At 52.2% G+C, this 21,427-nt stretch overlaps 1 pseudogene; it reads left to right on the top strand.

Moving 5' to 3' along the window:
• Positions 1-238: 238 nt before the first annotated feature.
• LOC147725158 (uncharacterized) overlaps positions 239-21,427 on the top strand; it is a 66,435-nt pseudogene continuing 45,246 nt past the window's right edge.

The raw sequence follows: 21,427 nt of genomic DNA, 5'->3' as shown, positions 1-21,427 counted from the left end.
AGCGCGCCCAGGTAAAGGCCCTGCTGAAAAAACCTAGCCTGGATCCCACCAACCTGTCAAACTACCGACCCATATCCCTCCTCCCCTGGCTAAGTAAGATAACCGAGAAACACATAAACTCTGTTCTAGTTCAATACCTTGAACTTAACAACTTACTCCACATATCTCAAACAGGTTTCCGGCCCTACTAGGGACAGAGACGGCCCTCCTGGCCGTAACCGAAGAGGCCCGAAAACTTATGGACCAGTATGGCTCAGCAGCTATCATCCTGCTGGACCTCAGGGCCGCCTTCGACACTGTGGACCACAAGATCCTGCTGAGCCGGCTAAAAAGTCTAGGAGTGACCCACTCAGCTCTCTCCTGGCTACAATCATTCCTTAAAGACCGGGTCTTTCAGGTGTTCGAAGGTAATGCCTTCTCTGACTGCTGGCCGCTCGGTTGTGGGGTTCCCCAAGGCTCCTCCTTGAGCCCCACACATTTTAATACTTATATGGCACCATTAGCAGAAGTAGTTCTACCTTTTGGAATACAAATAATAACTTACGCTGACAACACCCAATTGGTGGTATCCTTAAACCACCCAGAGGGCTCATCGTGCTCCCTCGGCAGCTGCCTAGAGGCTGTAGCCGACTGGATTAAACTCTCCCATTTAAAACTAAATAGCCATAAGACCGAGCTCATGTTTTTGGGAAAACTACCATCCCCCCTATCATCACAGCTATGGCCGACCTATCTGAACCCAATGCCCATTCGAAAACAGCAGATTAAGAGCCTCGGCATATGGCTTGACAGCTCTCTGGGTTTCGGCCACCAGGCCACTATGCTAGCAGCTACCTGCTATGGCCTGCTTAGGATGCTCAGGAAAGTTCTGCCCCTGCTTCCCTTCAATGCCAGAAGGATCATGGTACAGGCCCTAATTTTGTCACGCCTTGATTATAGGAACGCACTGTACCTGGGTGCCCCACAGTCAACCCTTCAAAAACTTCAGGTGTCACGGAACAGCGCAACGTGCCTTCTGCTCCAAATTCCCCAGAGACAATCGGCTAAACCCGCCCCGAGGACGCTGCACTGGCTCAACATCTGGGCCAGAATCCAGTTTAAATCCTTGTGTCTGGTCCACAGAGCCATGTGGAAAACCGGTCTAGCCATCTCACGGTCCCTTATTACACCCTACCAACCTTCAAGAAACCTCCGGTCTAGCTCAGCCTTTCTCGCTACCACCAGGAAAGTCAGTTGGGCCAAGTGGGGTGGCTGTTCCTTCTCTCTGAACGCCTCAGATCTATGGAATTCCTTGCCCCCCCTCTACGCAGCGAACCTAACATTCTGACTTTTCGCAGGCTCCTCAAGACCCCCCTCTTCCGCAATGTCCCATAATCACTCTGCCATCCTCAAGTAATTCCACAAGTGCTACGAGGCCTTATGGTAGAATGCGCTATACAAATACAATTTCATTCATTCATTCATTCATTTTTACATATAGCCTTGTGTGGAGTTTCTTTTGTGGTGGGCATTGGATGTTGTTGCTGGTGGGTGCGTGCGCAAATACTTACTTTAGATTGCCTCTGGGATAAGCCTTACTGCTCGTGTCACGTTACCTAGAGGGTGAGCAGGGGTTATCTTTGGCGTGTAACTCCCTTGCCCTGACTAGAGTGGTGGTTTCTGCCTGGCTTTGGCGCAAGCCTTAGCCAACCGGAACTCGCCATTTCTAACAACCAATATGTATTTTCCAAATCTTCTGAATGCTTCTTAAGCTGCTCAACCTCAGTTTCCAAATGACGAATATTCGGTGTTTCATCGTGTAATTCTACCACCTGCTGTTCCACCAAGGAAACTCAATGCTCCATTAATGACCAGTTATTGTCCAGATTGTGGATACGTTTATTAGTCTCCTCAACAAAGGAGCACAATGACATATAGATAAGGGGAAAACCATTATAAAGTTAGCAGCAGAATAGCCTGCATTAAAATGCTGCCAACATAAAAAAGAAAGGGAAAAAAGAGAAAAAGAAGGTGCCAGTAAACTCACACCACATCCTTTAGCCTGTAGCAACAGTCCAGAACATGTCAATATGGCTGCTGCTTCTGAGGAAACGGCTGTGACATCAATAACAAGCCAGTTATTGCTTATTTCCTAAAGACCAATAGGAACCGAGCTTACTAGCATTTTCTGCTGTCTTCTCACTCAAGGGTGTCTCTCCAAATAGCCTAAGGGACGAGAAAAAGCCCTTCAAAGGTCCCGGCGCGCGGAACGATAAACATCCTTTACAACGCGGTGTTTACACCGTGCGTCCTTTACTACGCAGCCTTTACAACGCAAATCGTTACTACGACTTGCGCTGGAGGGCGCTCTTGTTAAAGGAATAGTTTGATTTTCTATTCCAACACCTTCCCTACTGTTACGTGGGCTGGAGTTGGAATCGAAAATTAAACTAATCCACAATCCAGCGCCCTCCAACGCAAGCCGTTGTAACGACGTACGTTGTAATGGCTGCGTCGTAAAATACTGTGAGCATTTTGATTGCGTTGTACTGACGTACATCCCGCGGAACTCAGTCCCTAGGCAGCCATCTTGCATGACGCCGAGGCCAAGCCCCCATTAAGCACTATATTTCTATAGGGTTGTCCTCCCTAAGTAAACTTCACCATTTGGAAGGGGGCAGCTCCCATAGAGAGTGAAACTGTCTCTTGATTGAAACTTGCCTGCTCATATATGTTTGGGAATTGATGGTGGGTCTTGTGTCACATGCCTTAACCATGTCCTCTATTGAAGATGCTGAGCCTGGCAATTTTCCATATTCCAAGGTTATCACTGCAGGCGATACAATCCTTTAGGGTTCCATTTGACTATATGTTTCACAACAATAGTTGACTGAAGACCACAAGCAGGAATCTTTTCAAAGAATGAAATCTGGATGTAGCTCAATCTGCCAGACCATGAGCCCTTTAGCCTTTCACCGAACCCAGAATAGATGATGGAAACTTATTTCATCCTATAAGAGGCCCATGGAAGATCACAGTGGGCAGACAACTCACCAATCACCAAAGACTCTGCAGATATATGAATCCGGCTAGAGACCTTTGAATGTATCTTAGAGCCAGGAACTGATTGGAATTGCTTCATTGTGAGTAAGATTGGGAGGAGGCCTCTCAGAGTTGAAAAGATACAGATGATGTTGTTGGAAAACAAGGAACCTTCTATTGCCCCCAACCAGGCTGAATGTCTCTTCAATTCACATGCGAGCTCGCTTTTGTTTGTTACCAAGGGTGTCCTGGCCAGAAAGACCTGAGCTCTTTAACGTCAGCTGATAAGTATCATTATATCACTGGAAAAAAATTAGCTTTATTTGCTGGCAAAATCAGCCCCGCCTTGCACTGGATCAGAGAAAGTAGAATCATTCAGAATTGTGCCATATTTTGAATGGCGAAGATGTGTTTACTCCAAAAGGAGCTTTGTGGGAGCTAACATTCTGCAGTATGCTGATGATAAACTGGTTTTAGATAAATGGGAAAGAGGCATTGGCAAAGCCATTAGTTCAGTGTATAATGTGTTATTGTATGCAGCTGAAGCACATTAGAGTGAGACACTTGAGAGGGGGCAGCAGGAGTGGACGGAGAGGGCCACAGTTGTAAAGTTCTCCATCCTGAGTTCAATGCAAGCCCTGGAGTTGGAGGAAGGATACACGCAAACAGCCAATGCTGGTATCAATCCATGTCTTTTAAAGACGGATTGTTGTCTCTCTAGTTTCAAGAGCCTCAAGCCTAGATCAGAGGTCACAAGGGTGCTGGGCTCTGTTCCCTTTTGGCGTTTCCTATTTTCTTTCCCCCTAATCTTTCCGAACATTGAGATGAAACTCTTCGTGGGCATCCAACGCGCGTGCGCTCTGATTTGTTGTGTTTGCATTTTATTTGAAAATCGACAGACTGTGAAATGTAAGGTGGGCCATACAAGTTTGCTATGTATCTCCACAATGCCTCAACAGACCTTCAGCAAACCAAGAATCCACACAAACAATGGGCGACCACTGGGCCATGAAGAGGTGGCGACCAGCCGTGCTCCGGTCTCTGAGTTACGCATGGACCACTGGCTCCCACTGGGAATCACATTTGATATTCGTGATAAGCAAAGGTGTCTAAGGGGAGTCAGGGCTCAGCCTCGCTGCCTTGACCCTTGGTGTGAAGCAGTGAAGGTCCAGGCACGGCCCACCGTCTCCCACTGGGGATCACATTTGATATTCGCGGTGGATTCGTGATAAGCGAAGGTATCTAAGGGGGGCAGAGCTCAGCCTCGCTGCCTTGACCCTTGGAGTGAAGAGTGAAGGTCCAGGCACGGTCCAGCGCCCTCGTCTCTCTATAGTGGTCACAACAACTATTATTGTCCCTATTTTCCCCCAAACATGTTTTTTATGCCCGTTTATTTTCACTGGCACAGCCTCCATTTCAGAGATCTAAACTTGAGATGAACTCGAGCCTTAGCCTTTATTGTCAAATGCTGTCCCTTTTGGGATGATCGTCGGGGTTTCTCTTTTTTTTTCTGGCACCTGACTCCGTGTGTGCCAAGCCCCGCACATTCCTGCACGCAGGCGGCGGCGGATATTGTTAAAGCTATTGTTTGCCCTTCCATTACACAGTGTTTAAGAAACACTCTGAAAGTAAAGCTCTTTAAACGGCTTTACAGGGCGGTCCGGTTAGAATGGCCGAATCGAAAGAGCTTTACCTCAGATGGGCCAGACTCCAGTAGATTTAACAAGCACACCTGTCGCTTTCTGATTACTGAGATATACAATGTCTCCCTTGGTATTTGACAACAAAGGTGATTTCTCACAGCCCAACCTTTCTTTTATTCTTCATGAGCGATAATCCCGGTCTGCTTCCTGTTCACGCGATATTAGGTTTCAGCTCCATTGGGCAGGTTACCTAAAGAACCCTCGTGCTCAGGGAGGAGAACTGGGATGCTTCTAAGACAAGGAAAGTCCAAAGACAACAAGAGAAACTCGATCAGCTTCAGTCCAAACTCCAGAGAGTCCAGTCCTGGCACCTTATAAGTGCAGAGAGGCGACACAGTGGAGACTATGCACTGAATCAATGTGAAATGCTAAACCATAAAATAACATAAACATCCTGGAAGTAGCTAACACAGTAAGGGAATGTAATATTAAATAAAACTTGAATTATAAACAAAAAACATATCTCTGACATAGATTACCTAAACGCTTTTTACATTTCTTGTTCAAACTCCATCAGCGTTTTTGTCATTGAGGTTAAGGGAGTGAATACAGGGCCTGACAGGGGCCAGTTTCAATGTCCTTTCTTTGTTACTACCAGCTCTAAGTGCTGCTCACAACTCTAGCCTTTAACACTTTCACACAACTTTACAACTGCCTCAAGGAAGCAGCTGCCTCAAGGAAGCGTAGATTTTTGGCAGAAAGTCCTGTCTGCTGTGTTCAGGTCTCACCCAGGCAGCTCTTGCTCTCTGCTAGGATGCTGTGTCCGGGATATGAGCTTTAACCCTTCGCTGCCAGGCCTCCCCAAACAACGCTAAGCCTTGTATGGGATATTCGAGGTTGTTTACATTTAGGCCCCTGAAACTTTATTGTCCACACAAAATCTGCGTCATTTTCCTCCAACATCTTGAGGATTCTAAAGGTACCCAGGGTTTGTAGATTCCCCTGGAAGGGACAAAGATATTGGTAAAATACAGCTATTTTTTTTTCTTTCAGAAAATGGGAGAAAAGTGCTGCAGAATAAAACTGCAGGTTTTTTCTGTGCAAAAGGTATCAACAAAAGTTTTGAGGTGCTAAAACCACCATCTTCCCAGCTCCCAGGAACGGGCAGACTCCTGTCAGAAAACAAAAATGTTCTACACCGTTTTGACATTTTACTGGGACGTAGCCTATTTTTCCTATTTGAAATAAAAAAATATTGAAATAAAGTTGAAAAAAACAGCCATTTGTGCCAAAGGTTTCACCTGTAACTACTTCTCAGTATGACAGATTTTAAAAGCAATATACCGATACATCTGCTGGACACCTCTGCTTGTGGGGATATATAGGACATGAAGGTTCATGAAGAACCCGCGGTACCCAGAGCCAATAACTGAGCTGCGTCTTGCGATGGTTTTCCATTGTGTACCCGGTACTTAGTACTTCATTTGGTAAAATATAAAGAGTGAAAAATAGGAACCAATGAAACCTATATATTCCTGAAATCGGAGCAAAATGCAGAGTTTAGAAGCAGTGGTGCGGTCATTCCTACGTGTCAGAGACCGGGAGCTGCGGAGACAGGGCTGAGTCTCTCCTCACTCCTCCTCCCCACAGCTCGTGTTTCAGGGGCGCTGCTCCTTCCTGAGGGGGGGGGTCTCTATGGACGCAGCTCCGGTGCCAGGAGAGCGGTCAGAGCAGTGTCAGGGCTCAGAGCTCTCATTCCTAAGGTGTGGAGACAGGGCTGAGTCTCTCCTCACTCCTCCCCACAGCTCGTGTTTGAGGTGCGCTGCCCCTTCCTCACACCTGAGGGCGGGGGTCTCTATGGACGCAGCTCCGGTGCCAGGAGAGCGGTCAGAGCAGTGTCAGGGCTCAGAGCTCTCATTCCTAAGGGGCGGAGACAGGGCTGAGTCTCTCCTCACTCCTCCTCCCCACAGCTCGTGTTTCAGGGGCGCTGCTCCTGCCTCACACCTGAGGGGGGGTCTCCATGGACGCAGCTCCGGTGCCAGGAGAGCGGTCAGAGCAGTGTCAGGGCTCTGAGCTCTCATTCCTAAGGGGCGGAGACAGGGCTGAGTCTCTCCTCACTCCTCCTCCCCACAGCTCGTGTTTCAGGTGCGCTGCTCCTTCCTAACTCCTGGGGGTGGGGCTGGTCTCTATGGAAGCAGCTCCGGTGCCGGGACAGAGGTGAGAGCAGTGTCAGGGCTCAGAGCTCTCATTCCTAAGGGGCAGAGACAGGGCTGAGTCTTTCCTCACTCCTCCTCCCCACAGCTCGTGTTTGAGGTGCGCTGCTCCTTCCTCACACCTGAGGGGGGGGTGGTCTCTATGGAGGCAGCTCCGGTGCCGGGACAGAGGTGAGAGCAGTGTCAGGGCTCTGAGCTCTCATTCCTAAAGGGTGGAGACAGGGCTGAGTCTCTCCTCACTCCTCATCCCCACAGCTCGTGTTTCAGGTGCGCTGCTCCTTCCTAACTCCTGGGGGTGGGGCTGGTCTCTATGGACGCAGCTCCGGTGCCGGGACAGAGGTGAGAGCAGTGTCAGGGCTCAGAGCTCTCATTCCTAAGGGGCGGAGACAGGGCTGAGTCTTCCCTCACTCCTCTCCCCACAGCTCGTGTTTCAGGGGCGCTGCTCCTTCCTCACACCTGAGGGGGGGTCTCTGTGGACGCAGCTCCGGTGCCAGGACAGGGGTGAGAGCAGTGTCAGGGCTCTTAGCTCTCATTCCTAAGGGGCGGAGACAGGGCTGAGTCTTTCCTCACTCCTCCTCCCCACAGCTCGTGTTTCAGGTGCGCTGCTCCTTCCTAACTCCTGGGGGTGGGGCTGGTCTCTATGGACGCAGCTCCGGTGCCGGGACAGAGGTGAGAGCAGTGTCAGGGCTCAGAGCTCTCATTCCTAAGGGGCAGAGACAGGGCTGAGTCTTTCCTCACTCCTCCTCCCCACAGCTCGTGTTTCAGGTGCGCTGCCCCTTCCTCACACCTGAGGGGGGGTCTCTATGGACGCAGCTCCGGTGCCAGGAGAGCGGTGAGAGCAGTGTCAGGGCTCTGAGCTCTCATTCCAAAGGGGCGGAGACAGGGCTGAGTCTCCCCTCACTCCTCCTCCCCACAGCTCGTGTTTCTGGTGCGCTGCTCCTTCCTCACACCTGAGGGGGGGTCTCTATGGACGCAGCTTCGGTGCCAGGAGAGCGGTGAGAGCAGTGTCAGGGCTCTGAGCTCTCATTCCTAAAGGCTGGAGACAGGGCTGGGTCTCTCCTCACTCCTCCTCCCCACAGCTCGTGTTTCAGGTGCGCTGCCCCTTCCTCACACCTGAGGGGGGGGTGGTCTCTATGGACGCAGCTCCGGTGCCGGGACAGAGGTGAGAGCAGTGTCAGGGCTCTGAGCTCTCATTCCTAAAGGCTGGAGACAGGGCTGAGTCTCTCCTCACTCCTCCTCCCCACAGCTCGTGTTTGAGGTGCGCTCCTTCCTCACACCTGAGGGCGGGGGTCTCTATGGACGCAGCTCCGGTGCCGGGACAGAGGTGAGAGCAGTGTCAGGGCTCTGAACTCTCATTCCTAAGGGGTGGAGACAGGGCTGAGTCTCTCCTCACTCCTCCTCCCCACAGCTCGTGTTTCTGGTGCGCTGCTCCTTCCTCACACCTCAGGGGGGGTCTCTATGGACGCAGCTCCGGTGCCAGGAGAGCGGTGAGAGCAGTGTCAGGGCTCTGAGCTCTCATTCCTAAGGGGTGGAGACAGGGCTGAGCCTTTCCTCACTCCTGCTCCCCACAGCTCGTGTTTGAGGTGCGCTCCTTCCTCACACCTGAGGGCGGGGGTCTCTATGGACGCAGCTCCGGTGCCGGGACAGAGGTGAGAGCAGTGTCAGGGCTCTGAACTCTCATTCCTAAGGGGTGGAGACAGGGCTGAGTCTCTCCTCACTCCTCCTCCCCACAGCTCGTGTTTGAGGTGCGCTGCTCCTTCCTCACACCTGAGGGGGGGGTGGTCTCTATGGAGGCAGCTCCGGTGCCGGGACAGAGGTGAGAGCAGTGTCAGGGCTCTGAGCTCTCATTCCTAAAGGGTGGAGACAGGGCTGAGTCTCCCCTCACTCCTCCTCCCCACAGCTCGTGTTTCAGGTGCGCTGCTCCTTCCTCACACCTGAGGGGGGGTCTCTATGGACGCAGCTCCGGTGCCAGGAGAGCGATGAGAGCAGTGTCAGGGCTCTGAGCTCTCATTCCTAAGGGGTGGAGACAGGGCTGAGTCTCTCCTCACTCCTCCCACAGCTCGTGTTTCAGGGGCGCTGCTCCTTCGTCACACCTGAGGGGGGTCTCTATGGACGCAGCTCCGGGGCCAGGAGACGGGTGGGAGCAGTGTCAGGGCGCTGAGCTCTCATTCCTAAGGGGCGGAGACAGGGCTGAGTCTCCCCTCACTCCTCCTCCCCACAGCTCGTGTTTCAGGTGCGCTGCTCCTTCCTCACACCTGAGGGCGGGGGTCTCTATGGACGCAGCTCCGGTGCCAGTACAGGGGTGAGAGCAGTGTCAGGGCTCTGAACTCTCATTCCTAAGGGGTGGAGACAGGGCTGAGTCTTCCCTCTCTCCTCCTCCCCACAGCTCGTGTTTCTGGTGCGCTGCTCCTTCCTCACACCTCAGGGGGGGTCTCTATGGACGCAGCTCCGGGGCCAGGAGAGCGGTGAGAGCAGTGTCAGGGCTCTGAGCTCTCATTCCTAAGGGGCGGAGACAGGGCTGAGTCTCCCCTCACTCCTCCTCCCCACAGCTCGTGTTTCAGGTGCGCTGCTCCTTCCTCACACCTGAGGGGGGGTCTCTATGGACGCAGCTCCGCTGCCAGGAGAGCGATGAGAGCAGTGTCAGGGCTCTGAGCTCTCATTCCTAAGGGGTGGAGACAGGGCTGAGTCTCTCCTCACTCCTCCTCCCCACAGCTCGTGTTTCAGGTGCGCTGCTCCTTCCTCACACCTGAGGGGGGGTGGGGGGGGGTCTCCATGGACGCAGCTCCGGTGCCAGGAGAGCGGTGAGAGCAGTGTCAGGGCTCTGAGCTCTCATTCCTAAGGGGCGGAGACAGGGCTGAGTCTCCCCTCACTCCTGCTCCCCACAGCTCGTGTTTCAGGTGCGCTGCTCCTGCCTCACACCTGAGGGAGGGGGTCTCTATGGACGCAGCTCCGCTGCCAGGAGAGCGATGAGAGCAGTGTCAGGGCTCTGAGCTCTCATTCCTAAGGGGTGGAGACAGGGCTGAGTCTCCCCTCACTCCTCCTCCCCACAGCTCGTGTTTCAGGTGCGCTGCTCCTGCCTCACACCTGAGGGAGGGGGTCTCTATGGACGCAGCTCCGCTGCCAGGAGAGCGATGAGAGCAGTGTCAGGGCTCTCAGCTCTCATTCCTAAGGGGTGGAGACAGGGCTGAGTCTCTCCTCACTCCTCCTCCCCACAGCTCGTGTTTAAGGTGCGCTGCTCCTTCCTCACACCTGAGGGGGGTCTCTATGGAGGCAGCTCCGGTGCCAGGAGAGCGATGAGAGCAGTGTCAGGGCTCTGAGCTCTCATTCCTAAGGGGTGGAGACAGGTCTGAGTCTCTCCTCACTCCTCCTCCCCACAGCTCGTGTTTCAGGTGCGCTGCTCCTTCCTCACACCTGAGGGGGGTCTCTATGGACGCAGCTCCGATGCCAGGACAGGGGTGAGAGCAGTGTCAGGGCTCTGAGCTCTCATTCCTAAGGGGTGGAGACAGGGCTGAGTCTCTCCTCACTCCTCCTCCCCACAGCTCGTGTTTCAGGTGCGCTGCTCCTTCCTCACACCTGAGGGGGGGCGGGGTCACACACAGGAGTTGGCAGGTTATATATAACGAACAGCAGTGCTCACTTTTACCTGAGAGGGGTCGGGCACAGGACTGTGAGGACGGAGGGTCCGGGGTGTCAGGGGGGCGCTGTGAAGGGGCTTGAAAGAGAGCCAGACCTGGAGAAGGGGCCCACACAGCACCCCCGAGACCCCAGGCCTGCCGAGGAGAAGCCTCAGCGTCAGGGGGGCGCTGAGATGCCTTCTGTGTGTGATACAGACCCGGAGACAGGGCCCCCTCTGTACAAAGAGGTCAGACTCAGGAGAGAGCGGCGCGACTCGGGGTATTCCTCACTGTGCACCAGGCCACGTATACCCCCTCCAATGCCCAACACCCCCATGACTCCCCAGAAGCCCGGGGGCCAGGACAGACCAGGACCGAGGCCGGGGGCTGTGGATGGGGCTGGACCACAGGGGCAGAGGGGGAAGGCAGACAGGGGTGAGAGGAGGGACTCGGGCCTGGGGCTGCACCGAGACACAGAGAGAGGAGGAGAAGATGCGGAGTCGGGGGGTGAGATGCTGCTGGGGAGCGAGAGCCAGGACAGGAGAGAGGCTCTGGGGGAGGGGTTTGGGACAGAGGGACAGAGGGGGGAGGGGCTCCTGCAGGATCAGGGAGACACAGAGAACAAGCATTTACAATGCAATGGTTTTGCCTTTGTTAAAGTTAGAGCTATTGGCATTGCTCTTGACATTATTTTTATTTATGTTTTTTTAACATAAATAAATGGCATTGTCATTTACAATGCCACTAGCTTTATCTCTCGCAAATGACACACACAAACACACACAGAGCCCCCCACACACACAGCCACACAGAGCCCCCCCCACACACACAGCCACACAGAGCCCCCCACACACACAGCCACACAGAGCCCCCCACACACACAGCCACACAAAGTAAAAACAAGTATTATCATATTCAATATATCGGGCTCGAATGGATGGAAAGTTAAGCAGCCCTTTCTGGCATTCAACTTTTTTTACCTATAATTTGCACACTGATTTCTGCAGAGGGTGCATTTACCTCCTGAGCTATTGGGGCCTGGAATAGTCTGAATTGTCACACTTGTAGGCGTGTGATGGTTGGCAGTTGTGATGGAAGCGCTGGTTGGGGCAATGAGTGGTGCAAGCTGCAGTGGCCTCCCGACGAGAGCCCCGGCACTTATTTTACAAATTAAGGCTAAGCACTGCGGGTGCGCCAAGTCACCAGAGAGCGGAAAACGTCAAGTGGGAGGAAGGAGCTCGGCGATAGAGAGGGGAGGGTAATGAAGAGGGGGGGGGGGGGACAGTGTGGCATGCCAGGAGTGATGATGGGGGCAAGGCTTCCCTTCTGCTATGACGGCTGCGCCCGCGGCCTCATCTGTGAGACACGTCGCAGGGCCCTGGAGCCAATCAGGAGAGCTGGCAGCCCCCTTCAGTCTCCCACAGCCGCACAGACCCACCGCGCTACCGGCAGGGCAGGAGGTTACCAAGGGTGACCCTTCCCGCCCTAGAGCCCCGCCCCCATGCGCATCGAAGACTGAAGAGGCTGAGGAGAGGACAGGGAGCTATACGCTCACCTTCATCCGTCCCACTTATCTACAGACTGGGCCCCTTGACTCAACAGAGCATACCACAGAGAGCAATACAGTTTAGCAAGGCTAAACTGCCAGGAGGATTGTTTGGAATATTCTACCCTTCTTCTGCCCTTAATGCATTGACACCTTGAAGGTCCATGGTATCTTCCAAAGTTTGCTGTGCAGCGTCAGCCAACCCACATCCTGGTAGACATTCTAACTCACCAACAGTAGAGAGTTACAAGGTGTGGTGTGAATATCAGCAACTAATACAGAACCAGAGAAGCAAAGAAAATGCAGTTTACCATGAACCCTATCAGTCTAATAAGAAATTATAAAACATGAAAATGTATATCAATTATTAATAGTGGTGCTTCACCCGTCTGTGCTGGATCACTAGAAGAAGAAGCAGATTCTTCAAAGAAGTAGATACTGATGCTCCAAATGGCTACACGCCGATCTCTGCCTTTCATTCCGGACTTGACTCTGTCCTAGTTTTTTTTTGGTGTTTTGGGGTACTTTCATGACGCTGGAGTCCTTTTAAAAAACTTATTGAGGGGCGTGGCCAAGATTGCGGCGGAGAAGGATGTGCTTTACGGTCCCTCCGGCGCCAGCAATTACTAAGCTTTGTATATATCCTCTAAAGGTGCCCATCTGAGTAAGTGGAGGCGAGCGGCAGTGTTTCCTACCTGCACAACAGCAACGGGAAGACTCCTCGATGTGAGACGGAGCTCGGGGATGCCGCAGCCTGGTGCGGCCTTCCAGACGTGAGCTCAGGCAGAGCACAAGGCAGGTCGGTGAACGGCGGGCCTCCCGCTGACAGCCGGGAGCAGAGGCGTAGGGTGTCCTTGCAACTGCCGGCGCTGGGTGCAGATCGGCCAGGAAGAGTCAGCAGCCTGTCACGGGTCTGGGCTGAGTGACACATTGGTGAACGGAACGGCAGGACATGCCCGGGAGCGGGGAGAGCGTTGAGCTGTTGCCCGGCTAGAGACGCGGAGGTAGAGATCCCCGCGCTGCGGGTGAATGCTCCCACGCGTACAACTGAGATTGAGGGGAGAGGAGCGGAGGAGGCCCGCAGCGGGACACTGTGCCTCGGTCCGCGCCTCGGCGGACGGTGCGGCCTGGTAGCGGGCAGGGGAGCCGGTGAAGCCGAGAACGATGTAAAATATAAAGAAAAAGACAGGTTGAAGTCAGAGTTTCCGGGTAGCCAATCAATAAGCTTGCCGAACGAAGGAGGAGACGCGGGCAGCTCGTCTTCCCCGTCAGGTCCCGGGCCGGCAGCCAATCACAGCGCGGCCCGGGAATGACGTCGAGGGAGTGTCCCGCAGTTCCGCCCCCGGCCTGCCTGGCTTCCTGGTCGCGGGCCGGATTTACAATTTGGAGAACAGAGGCATAGTGGTGTATCAAACATGCCCTTCATTTCACTATTTCGCATGTGCACTAAGTGCGCTCGCAAGGCAATCAGGAAGGGGCACAGTGGAAGGCGGGTGCCCTCAATCCCGGACCAGACTCGGGGGCGTTCCCGGCGTCGCGTGACGTCGGCAAAAGCCAAAGAATGTCGGGAACGCCCCCGTGTCTGGTCCGGCATTGACGGACAGGCCCCTCGTCCAATGGCAAGGCTCCGTTTACGGAGCCAGCCAATCAATGACGAGGGCCGACCCAAAGCCACACACACAACTCAAGAGGTTTTTTTGGCACATGCGCAAAGCGCATGGCCAGTCAAAACCTAAAAAAGGAGAAGATGCGGAGTCAGGTGGTGGGATGCTGCTGGGCAGGGAGAGCCCGGGCAGGAGAGAGGACCCGAAGGAGGGGGCTGAGGGTGAGAATGGGGAGGGGCGCCTGCCGTGTTATGGATACAGGAGGGGCTCGGGGGGGCTTCACGAAGACACAGCGAGAGGAGGAGAAGATGCGGAGTCAGGGGGTGACATGCTGCTGGGGAGGGAGAGCCCGGACAGGAGAGAGGCCCTGAAGGAGGGGGCTGGGACAGAGCAGATGAGTCTGATACCGGGTCCACAAAGACACCCCCCAGAGAGAAGAAGAGCCGGAAGAGGAAGCGCCTGCCACCTACAGGTAAGAAGATGTAATGACACCCGGGGGGGGGGGGGTACAGCAGTGAAAGGCGGAGCCGGAATTTGTAACTTTTTTATGCTTAGGACCTGGTAGCGGAAATTTAGTGAGGAGTTAGGAGGATCAAGTAAAGTAAAAACAAGCATTGACAAAGCGAAAAGTTCTTGCTTGTATTAAATAAGCATCGACACAGACAAGAGATCCGACTTTAAATGCAAGTGTGCCTTCGACTAAATATCTGTACTCGGCACCTGCTAAAGATCCAGATTCAAATAAACAGAACATGTGGGAAGAATACCATCGGGCTAATGTGCCGTTTGCATGCCACTGGGTTAAGTCGCGCCTACACAGCTCATGGGTCACAATTTGGGGCTTAGAACCCGCCCACGGCTCACCATTCGTTGTTTTCGCTGTCACTCTCATATGTGATCGTTCCATTGCTCAGCTCCCATAGGATTCCTTTTCGATCTTGTGTCAGTTCCTCCCTGGAGAATGGACCAAGTACATGTCCTCATCTTTGCCCTTCCGTGCCTTTTTGCAGCACACTTAAAAAACATTTTTATAAGCATTTCAGTCGTGTTTTTGAATGTACAATGATCTTTCTCACCTTGATCACAGACACACAGCTTCTTATTTGCACTGTCTTCACTCTATCTGCCACCTCTATTGAGTCGTTTGTTACTTATACTCACAATTGAACTACTTTATGCCACTCAGTGCTATGCTGCTCGACTCTACGTGACTCCACTCTACTCTAGTCTTCGCCACTCCACTCCACGCCATCACACTCAATGCCACTCTACGCCTCCACTCTATTCCGCTCCAACCTAAACCAATCCAATCCGCTGCACGCCGCGCCACTCTTCGACACTAAATATCACTCCACACCCCTCTACTCTACACCACTTTACTCTGAGACACTCCACACAATGCAACCCATTCTGCTCCACTCTACTCTACGTCCCTCCACAACACACAATACCATCCAATGGCATTCTACTCTACTCTAGTCTACTCTACTCTTCGCCACTCCACTCCACACCATCACACTCAAGGCCACTCTACGCCTCCACTCTATTCCGCTCCAATCTAAACCAATCCAATCCGCTGTACACTGCGCCACTCTTTGACACTAGATACTACTCCACACCCCTCTACTCTACACCACTTTACTCTACACCACTCCACTCCACACCATCACACTCAATGCCACTCTACGCCTCCACTCTATTCCACTCCAATCTAAGCCAACCCAATCCACTGTACACCGCGCCACTCTTCGCTACTAGATACCACTCCACACCCCTATACTCTACACCACTTTACTCTACACCAGTCCACTCCACACCATCACACTCAATGCCACTCTACGCCTCCACTCTATTCCGCTCCAATCTAAACCAATCCAATCCGATGTACGCCGCGCTACTCTTCAACACTAGATACCACTCCACACCCCTCTACTCTACACCACTTTACTCTACACCAGTCCACTCCACACCATCACACTCAATGCCACTCAACGCCTCAACTCTATTCCGCTCCAATCTAAACCAATCCAATCCACTGTACACTGCGCCACTCTTCGACACTAGATACCACTCCACACCCCTCTACTCTACACCACTTTACTCTACACCAGTCCACTCCACACCATCACACTCAATGCCACTCTACGCCTCCACTCTATTCCGCTCCAATCTAAACCAATCCAATCCGATGTACGCCGCGCTACTCTTCGACACTTGATACCACTCCACACCCCTCTACTCTACACCACTTTACTCTACAGCAGTCCACTCCACACCATCACACTCAATGCCACTCTTCGACACTAGATACCACTCCACACCCCTATACTCCACACCACTTTACTCTACACCTCTCTACTCTACTCTAAGACACTCCACACGATGCCACCCATTCTGCTCCACTCTATTCTTTGCCAATCCATTCCACAACATCACACTCAATGCCACTCTATCCAACTCCACTCTACCCCAACCCATTCCATTTTTAGACACTCTGTACCACTCAAGGCCAATCTACTCTACACCACTGTACTCTACACCAGTCCACTCCACACCACCCTGAACTATGCCACTCTACTCTTGCCACTTTACTGTATGCCAATCTACTCTACACCACTCTACACCACTGTACTCTACACCAGTCCACTCCACACCACCCTGCTCTATGCCACTCTACGCTTGCCACTTTACTGTATACCAATCTACTTTACACCAGTCAACTGTACCCCATTCCACTGTGCACCACTCCTCTCCACACAACTCCAATATACACCACTCTACACCAGTCCACTCCACTCCACTCTATGGTTCCCTACTCCACTCCACTCTATGGTTCTCCACTCGGCCACTCCACTCTATGGTTCCCCACTCAACTCAACTCTCCTCTACACCACGCCACTAACTTTTAGCCATGCTGAACAGCAGTTACGCTACAAGGCAATGGCAAAGCTAATAGCTTTCTCGTAGGAGAGACCTACTGGCTTTGCCAATGCTGGTTTTTAGGAAGCTGCCCTTTGCATTTTCTTAATGAAAGGATGCATCATCTAAGGCAATTCTAAAGGTCTCACATGTGTCCCCCTTATTCACTCAATGCAAAGTGCTCAGTGGTCTGAATACAACAATCCTCCTGTTGGGGCCTGAGTGTAGTGGTCACATGCAGCAGTCATGTGTGTCTTTATCGCGCCTCGAGAGCACCTACAGGGGTTCAGCACACAGGAGGGATTTTAGGAGCCAGGTCAAGAGTGCAGCTCTGAATACCACCTTTTAAGTCACCACACATGACATACTCAGACTGCAGAGCCAAGGGCAGTAGGTCTGGCTTAGAAAAGGAAGTGCCTCTTCACTGCGTTCAAGTGTCCAAGTCTGCACTCAGTGACTCTTTGCCCCGTGTTGGACTTGGCCCTCTTGGCAGGGTCATCCCTGAACTTTTTGCCTTCCTCCAATATTCTCTCTGACCTGTTTTTGTTGGTTTACTGACTCTGGGCACTTTACCACTGCTGACCAGTGCTAAAGTGCATATGCTCTCCCTATGAAAAGTGTAACTGTGTTTGGTATACCTGATTGGTTCATTGGATTTACTGTCAGTCCCCAGTAAAGTGCACCAGGAGTGCCAGGGCTTGTAAATGCCAATACTGCTAGTGGGCCTGCAGCGCTGGTTGCGCCACCCACACAAGCAGCCTTTTAAAATGTGTCTAGGGTCTGCCATTGCAGAACCTGTGTGCAGTCTGGTACTGTCATGCTGGCTGGGCAAGTGCACACACTTGCCAGCCTGATTGGCTTATTTGGTTTACTGTCAGACCCCAGTAAAGTGCACCAGGAGTGCCAGGGCTTGTAAATACAAATGCTGCTGGTGGGCTTGCGGCACTGATTGTGCCACCCACAGAAGCGGCCTGGTGAAATGTGTCTAAGGTCTGCCATTGCAGAACCTAAGTGCAGTCTGGTACTGTCATGCTGACTAGGCAAGGGCACCCCCTTGCCAGGCCTTAAACCTTCCCTTAACTTCATATTAGTCACCCCTATGGTAGGCCCTAGGGCAGGGTGCATTGTAAGTTTAAGGTAGGACAAGCCCTGATGTGTGTGGCATGTCCTAATAGTGAATTACAGCCAAATTCGTTTTTCACTGTTATAAGGCTACCTGCTCCCTTTAGGCCAGATGGGCTGCTGGAATTATTACACTCTATAATCCCATAATCCCAGCAGGCCCAGGGAACATGGTAGAAATTAATGTTTAGTATGCCTGAACTCAGAATAATAAAATACTTCTTTTAGTAAAGTTTATTTTAATATCCTGTGTTTGCAAATGCTACTTTTAGAAAGTTAGCATTTGCTTGCCTAACCATTTCAGCCCGCCTCTGCTAGTATGTGTATCTGACTGTCTGGGATGTGTGAGTGACAGGGCTGGGGGATGACAGGTGGTGAATGCAAGGTTACACCTTAGTAGGAGGTAGGAGTGCCCCTTGACTCTTAATCTGGCTGTGCTCCGCCACCACAATGCTGGCTCCGCCCCCCTGGGGAGCGACTGATGACTCAGCCTGCACCTGGCCCAGGAAGGGCGAAGCTCCATCAACAAGGTACTCCTGGCTGCCCCTGTCCACACAATGCTGGCTCCACCTCCTGTGGAGTGTCTGATGTGCCTGCCCCTCACACTGAAAGCAGAAGTCAGAGTACCCCCAACAAAGAACTCAGAGACTGAAAGTGGCTATGCAAAGGCCCCCCTGGCCTGTAAGAACAAAAGAAATGCAGTATAAAGGTAGGAGCTCTGCTCCTAAGAAATCAGAATGCTGTTTTACCACAAAGGACCTCTGCCCGACTAGAAGGAGAAGAGACGCTGGAAGGACTGGCCTGCTGCTTGCCTTGCTGAGAAAGGAGAGGAAGAAGACTTGCTTTAAAGACTTTGCTGCTTTGTGCTCTAAACATTCTCCAAGGGCTTGACTGAGCTTGCCCCCTGATCTGGACCCCAGGACTAGTGGGCCCTTGGTGCTTTGGCTCGTCCTGACATTCCAGCCGTGTGTGCATCCCGCTGGAGCCAGACTGCGCCCCTCATCGCCCCTCCTAAGGCTGTGGCACTCGGGAGCTTGCCTGCCTTTGTCCTGTGAGAGCCTCGCTCCGACCGGAGTCGCTCTCTGCCCCCAGGCTAGGCTTCCTGCTCCTCTGCCCCTTGCCTGCTACTGGAGCGCGCTGAGACGCTCTCCCCCCTCCCGCCGGAATTCCCTCTGCCGATCGTGATCCACGCCGGGTCCACAGCTGCACAGGCCGTGCCCTGTGACCCAGCTTCGCATCCCAGAGACTCGTCAGGCCGCGCCACCCCCGCTGAGTAGACCCCCGCACCATCGTGCTAAGGGTCGCGGGCCGCGCCTGCCTGATTGCCCACGCCCGCTGACGTCAGGATCCCGAGGTGCCCCCACCGCCTGAGTCGCACTAAACCTGTGCCAACTCTCGCCAAGTGTCTATAAATCACCATCGGGCTCGGGGCCCGCAACGCGTTATTTCCCCGCTCCTGATTGAAGAGACACCAAGGTACTGTACTTATCCCCCCGCGGTGCGAGCCGCTCTCCGAACCGGACTCGCACCGCTCTGTGTGCCTCTGCCTGCAGCGCCTCTCAGCCAGCGCCGCTCTGCTCTGTGAGAGCGCTCCACCCCCTCCCGTCGGAATTTGACGAGAGCCGGGAAGGGGAAGCCGCAGGCTGCAATCTGAGTCCCTGCCAGAGTGACTGGGGCTGCGCTGGGTTCTTTGGCCTTCCCCCCCCCTTGGCAGCTCTGAGGTCGGCGCTCTCCCCCGTGTGGGTCCCGCAGACCAGGGGGGCCGTACGCTCCCAGAGACCCGGCCGGGCCGAACGCGCCCCACGCGGGAAGCGTGAGACTTGGAAGGGGGTCGGGATTTCACCCGTCTGAGACGCCGCAAAGCGCTACAGAGTGCAGGACCGAGTCCCTAGGGTCCTCGAGGGGTGGAAAAGTGCACAATCTGGTCAGAAACGGCCAAGGAACTGAGAGAACTGTGCAGAAGGGAAAAGAGACTAGCTTTTAAGAAGAGATAAAGTGAAAAGAACTGTTATTGGAACATATAACAAAGACATCTCCATTTGAACTGCTACTAAGAAGAAAAGTGCCTATTTACAACCTGTGGTTCTACAAAAACGTTATTTGGTCTTGTGATAAGTCTGCTGAGATACATATATATATTTTTACATAAAGAAGCGTATTTTTTATATATTCACAGCCTGGTGTCCATTTGTGGGGGGATTGGTACATTTTACTGTGTGTGTGATTACAAATGCTTAACTAACTAACGCCTGAAGAATAGCCTTGGCTGCTCACGCCACGCACCTAGAGGGTGAGCAAGGGTAATTCTAAGGGGTCATCCTTCGCCCTGACTTAGAGGAGAGGGTCCCTGCTTGTCACAAGTGCATACTTGCGCCAACCAGAGATCCCCAATTCTAACATCCCTGCACTGGGTCACTAACGCTTGCACTCATGCCCTGTTAACCTATTCATGCATTCACTCACCGACTCGCTCATTCACAACACTCCACAATTGCAATCTTGCCAATCAGTAAAGATGCGCTTACAATAGAATGGCATACTTGTTTTCTTTGCCAAAGCTTGTTTGATGTTAAAAGCTTTTTGGATAAAAAATGAATGTGAGTTAAAATTTCATTTGAAAGAGAACCAGGATATTAGATACAAAGTTCAGGATTTGTTCTCCTAGAGTTTGATAATGTATATAAAGACTCTTGAAAAGCTATGTTAGGGTTTGTTGGGGAACAACCTTTACAACGCAACTTTTTCAACGCACTACCATTACAACACAGTCATAACAACGCAACATCCCTTATAACGCATGCCATTGCAACGCAACCATTACCACGCATGACACTACAACGCATACAATTACAACTCATGTCATTACAACGTATACCATTACAACGCATAGTACCCTTACACTATCCAACACTTACCCTATTGTTGCACCACCCTGGAGTTAGAATAGTAATTTTTACCCGTACACTATCCAATACTTACCATACATGCAATGTAATGGTATGCGTTGTAATGGTATGCGTTGTAAAGGTAGTATCCATTGTAATGGAATGCGTTGTAAAGGTAATTTTTTTTAAATTAGTTGTAATGGCATGTGTTGTAATGGAATGCGTTGTAAAGGATGTTGCGTTGTAAAGGTATGCATTGTAAAAGTATGCGTTGTAACGTCATACATCCGGGTTTGTTAGACCTGGCATCATTGGCATGAGTCTCCCTTCCATTTTGACGCATTGCCTCCTCTGTTTTGATATGTTTTTGCTGGATCTATGCTTTGGGCGCTGTGCCACTGCTGATCAGTGCCACAGTGCAAGTGCTCCCTATATGAAATTAATGTACTGATTGGTTATTCCATTCCATTCTGCTGGTGGGCTTGTAGCACTGGTTGTGCCACCCACAGAAGCAGCTTGTAAAGTGTGTTTCAGGCCTGCCATTGCAAAGCCTGTGTGCAGTCTAGTACTGCCATGTCAACTTGGCCAAGTTGACAGTCCCTAAACCTTCCCTTTGCTTCATTTTAGACACCCCTATGGTAGGCCCAAGGGCAGGGTGCATTGTAAGTACAAGGTAGGACTTGCTCTGATGTGGGCAGCGTGTTCTAATAGTGATTCACAGCCATTTTTGTTTTTCACTCTTGAAGGCTACCTGTTCTCATAGGCCAGTATGGGCCGTTAAGATTGTTACATTCTTACAATCCTAACTGACTCAGGGACATGGTAGAAATTTCGAATTTAGTATGCCTGAACTCAGAATA

The sequence above is a fragment of the Lissotriton vulgaris genome, chromosome 4_1, assembly GCF_964263255.1.
Source record: "Lissotriton vulgaris chromosome 4_1, aLisVul1.2, whole genome shotgun sequence".
In the NCBI taxonomy this organism is placed as follows: Eukaryota; Metazoa; Chordata; class Amphibia; order Caudata; family Salamandridae; genus Lissotriton; species Lissotriton vulgaris.
This window is presented reverse-complemented; position numbering and strand designations above follow the sequence as displayed.